Source organism: Triticum dicoccoides, chromosome 1B, assembly GCF_002162155.2.
Source record: "Triticum dicoccoides isolate Atlit2015 ecotype Zavitan chromosome 1B, WEW_v2.0, whole genome shotgun sequence".
Lineage (NCBI taxonomy): Eukaryota > Viridiplantae > Streptophyta > Magnoliopsida > Poales > Poaceae > Triticum > Triticum dicoccoides.
In genome coordinates, this window is record NC_041381.1 from 658,955,392 (window position 1) to 658,960,673 (window position 5,282).

Consider the following 5,282-nt stretch of genomic DNA (forward strand, 5'->3'; position numbering starts at 1 on the left):
GTCTTCATTCTTTTTTTCTGAGCAACTCATGCAAACACACCTAGGCATACAAGGTTGGGTGGTAATTGAAAATTGCAATTCATCAAGTTGTAAGCTTCGACCTGACAATAGAAAGTCACAATTCATCGAGTTGGTAGCATCCATTTTGGTAGTAGAAAGTCACCGCCCAGCAAGTTAGAAACTTCATTATGTGTATAAAATTATTTTCATCGAGCTGGAAATAGAAAGTTTGTAATGCTGAGTTGGAAGCTCCAAGTTTTGTAGAAAAAAACTGAAACCTATCAAGCTGGATGCTTCATCTTGGGAAGTAAACAAAGTATGAAGTTTTTGTTTTAGTGTTAATATAATACTACTAGTAAGTACTAAAATGAAGTAGTTAAAACTAAAATAGAAACACCATCAAAAATGAAGTAGAAAAAAGCTGAAACCTCAAGTTGGATGCTACGCGAGGCCCATTAAAAATGTATTGTTCCATATACCGTTAGTTTGCAATCTAAGCACAGTGGGGTGGTGGCGCAGTTGGCTAGCGCGTAGGTCTCATAGCTAAAGCGAGTGATCCTGAGGTCTAGAGTTCGAGCCTCTCTCACCCCAACAACACACTTTTTTCTTTTGTCCTCGGCCGTTCTTTGAATTGTAAGTACATACTCCCAACAACACACTTTTTTCTTTTGTCCTCGGCCGTTCTTTGAATTGTAAGTACATACTCCCTCTGCAAATAAATATAAGAGCGTTTAGATCACTACTAGTAGTACTATCTATTTTACATCTGTCTTCACCGAATATTCGAACAAGTGTATCTGTATCTTTTTGTGTATACGCCTTCAAAAAACCAGGCATTCACAATCTGTAGTACACAATCTGTTTCAGGAGATGTCACATTCAGGAACTGTCTGTTTCAGGAGATGTCACATTCAGGAACTGCTTCAGTTTGTCAACACAGACCACCGGGAGGCAAAGTCCAACAGCATTCCGATACTGACCGATCAACATCTCTCGCCAGATCAAAATGCGTCCTGAAAGACGACGTTGAGGATCAAACACTTTGGACTACCGCTACATCGATCGCTGGTTGTTATGACATATCAACGCGCCTCATGACCGCCTAACTGGTAGAGCAACAAACAGACCAGTAGAACAACCTCGACACCTCACCGTTAATAAAACGGCAGACCACACACCGCGGTAAACTACAACGGCTTCCATGAAACACAATCATGGAAGTAGAACAATCCTAAAACCTTGTGGTTACAGACATTACTATCCGATACATTGGGAGAAAAGCCACGCGCTGACGCAACTAAAATGGCTTTCAGCTAATAACATACAAGTACATCACAACAGCGCAGGTAGCATTGTTCAGTACAATCCGCTCCTATGCAGAAAATTATATCTGTGAATACAGGTGACAGGTACATGCATATCTTGCTTGTGCTAGTCACCTGCACCTTAGGTCTCTGCATATGCTCGTTACCTGCGCCTTAGGTCTCTCTTTTTTTTTTTTTAGAAAAGGAGGATGACCCCCGGCCTCTGCATCTGGGAGATGCATACAGCCACTTTATTGATTATTCTCAAGGACCTTACAAAGTATTACAACAAAGTGTCTGAATCCACCATCTTGGCAACATATGCCGCTACTCCTATCTAAAATGATGAAGGGGTGCTAGTTGGGCCACTACCCAGACCACTCACCTAAGCCTAACATCAAAAGCCGGAAGCCGAAACACATTCGGAAGCCCCAGCCGAGCCACATACCGGGTCTAGGGCACAATCCGGTCAGACGCACTCGTGTGTCGTCGCCGCCATCTTCCACAGGTCCGCCTTCAGATCAAATTGAGGCTTCTACCTTGTCTGGCCACTCAGCCATCGACGTCACCACGACACCAGACAGCTTCGTCCTCCTGCGCGAGTCCATCGCCACACATCGGACGCCGAATCTCCACTGCGCCACGCCGCCGAGATACGCCGCCATCAATGAGTAGGATGAAGCACCGCTCCGCCGAGACCGGCAGGGCTGTTGAAGACCAATCCGCCGCCAGGCAACCAAAGCATCACATCCACTCCAAACTCACCACGAACGACACCCCCAAGAAGGTAACGACGCCCGGAGCGCCGCTGTCACTCGATCCGGCAAGGATTTGGGCTTTCGCCCGGCATACGAGCTGGGTGCAAGGAAGAGGGGAAGGAGGCAACCTGGACGGCGCCTACAAGAAGGGTACGGCGCCCTCGGGCGTCGCCGCCGTCGTGACCAGCACTGCTGGCCTCGGATTTCTCCGGAGCCAACTCCCACCTCCAGCCGCCAAACAGGTACAACTCCGACGACAAAGGCCGCTCAAAGCAGGACCATCGGAGGCAGCCCTGGTTGAAGTAGACGGAGGCCTTCAGATCTGGATCGGGCGCCGCCGAGACGCCTGCACCACAGCCGCCACCTGCCGCCGCCTTGCCGCCCCCGCGGCCGAGGAAGAACGGCCAGCACCAACGAGCACTGGTCAAGCCAATGGAATCTCGCCGGAAGGGCCGCCGCCCCAGATCCAAAGAGCCACGCTCACCCATCTCCGAAGAGACGAGCAGCTCGCGCGAAGCCGGCCGCTCCAGCCACCGCAACGAGCACCACTCCGAGGCCCCATCCCAGACCGACCCCCTCCAAGCACCCCAACACCATGATCCAGATCTGGCCGCTCCAAAGAGGAAGCAGCCCATCGGGCGGGGCAGCCAGCAACGGCCAGGCCTGCTCCCCAGGCTGGCCGGCGGCAAGAGGCACGGCCCCAGCCCGCGGGGAAACCACCAGGACGCGGCGATCTCCACACAGCCTCGCGCCGCCGAGGACGAGGTGGGCGAGCAGGGAGGGGGGCCAACGCGGGGATGGACGGAGGAGGAGGTGGAAGGGGTCCCGCCGCCGCCGCGGGCCGGCCGGAGGCCGCCGGCGACGGCGGCGAGGGGAGGCAGACGAGGGTGGCGGCGCTCGGGGGAAAACCTAATCGCCCCCGAGTCGCCTGCGGGAGACGACGCGGGGGAGCCAAACCGAGACGCCTGGATCAGTTAGGTAACACTTCTTAGGTCTCTCTGCACAAGCAAAAGAGGAGGGGGAATTTGTTATGTGGAACTTTTCCTGACAAATCATACTATTAGGAGCTCTCAGGTTTAAGCAAGGATTTTATTGCGTATGCTATCAGAAGCAAGAAAGCAGATACGGAGTACTGATTCTTGTGTCTACTTGTAATATCCAAAGTTGTTATCCATCATATAGGACTACTCAACTTGATGAATAATGCTGTTAACTAGATATGTGGTAGGCAATGTCTCATGAGCAACTTGGAGTAAATCTGATAAAGAAAGCTACTTCCTAGAGGAAAGTAGAAATCATGTCTACAAAAGAGAGGGCTTACCCTCGGACCGCGGTCTGTGACTGGTGTTGATCTGCTCCCTGTATTATCTGCCTGCTGAATCATCTGCGGGCTATCATGCTTGTAGAACGCTTGCAAAGTTCTAACCATAAAAGGACGGACAATATTCACCTCCATTGCAGAGAGATTTTTGAGCTGTCGAAATGCAGAAACAAAGAAGCATAAGGCAGTGGGCAAGGGAGCAAGCTCATTAAGATAGAGCCCAAAATTAGTCTTAGATTGCTGTATCACAAGGCCCATTAAAAATGTATTGTTCCATATACCATTAGTTTGCAAGCTAACCACAGTGGGGCGGTGGCGCAGTTGGCTAGCGCGTAGGTCTCATAGCTAAAGCGAGTGAACCTGAGGTCGAGAGTTCGAGCCTCTCACACCCCATTCTCTTTTTGTTTTTTTTGATTATTTCGTCAAGCCCAGCTGAGATGAACACCAGAGCAGCAGCTGTCGCTTGATGGAAACTGTGAAATTCACAACTCACAGCTCGCATTATTGTATTCTGCCAGCGGATTTGTCGCCAGCATCCGTCTTCTCCCAGCAAGCAAAAAAGGTGTACTACATTCTTTGTATATGGAGTGAATTACAACAAACCACCACATTTTAAGTTAGACTTTCGGATTTGCCATCACATTCCTTGTGCGCTCCAAATATCTACCAGTTTTCTTATTAATTTTCTCAATAAACACTGATGATGGTTTGAGACAAATCAATTCAATTTCTGACATGCTAGGCCCGCTTGTCAGGTTCACGTGGCACTAGAAGTCAACATAAACGAAGTTGACTGTTAAGTTAAAAGGAGGGGCCACCTGTCAGGGCCCAATACACAAATCTCGTCCACCACCTCCCAGCCGAGCGCCGCCACCTCGCGCATGGTCTGCCGACTCCCCAGGTCGGCCACGCCCCCTTTCCCTTTCTCCTTCTCTCTCCTCAGCGCCTCCTCCTTACACTGTGCCCGCTCGCCCAACGGTTGCCGAGCAGAGGCGGCCACGGCTCGGCAGCAGCGTGCGCCGCAGCGACAGATGGCCCCGCCATGGCCTGCTCTTGCCACCACGTCCTAAGCCGAGGTACCAGCCTTATCAGGCCAGGGAAGACAACGCCACTGCCCCCCTCGCTTCCTGCTTCTGTGACGCGCGTGGACGGTGTTGGGCTAGCCATGGCCGAGTGGGGTGCGTGGCCCAAGCTTGGTGGCAGCCATGGTGTCATTCTTCAGGGCAGGGAGCAGGGAGCAGGGGCTCGGTGCGGTGTGGCCGGGGACAAAGCTACGGTCTTGCTCAGCTCCAAGAACCGCCACCGTTCGCTGGCGAGAACTGTCGGCCCTCTGCGCGCAAGCTGTTTGAAGAAATGCCATAGAAAGAAATATGATAACAAGCTTAACAGATGGGTCCCACATCCAATTTGACGGTCAATGTCGTTTGTGTTAACTTTAAGTGCCACATGGACCTGACCAGTCGGTCCAACATGTTAGAAATTGGTTTATTTTGTCCCCAATTGGTCATAAGTGTTTATTGGGAAAATAAGTAAGAAAACGACAGATTTTTGGGGCGCCCAAGGAATGTCGTGGCAAATCCGAAAGTGAACTTAAATGTGGTGGTACTTCGCAATTCACTCTTGTATATGCCTTCCAAAGACTTGACATGTTATGTCACTCATGCCACGTAATTGTAGTACAACCATCTATTTCAGGGGCCATCACATTCAGGAACTACTAGAGAAACGAAAGGCAAAGAAAGCTACAGGTGGCAAGGCTCCTCGCTTCAGCCCGAGAGAAACCCTAAATCGCAACCACTGCCACCACCCTACCCCCTAACCGCCGTTGGAGGGCCCCGTAGCCAAGGCCCGCACGGCATCGGCAGCATCCCGACCTTCTCCATCTCGCGAGGAGCATGA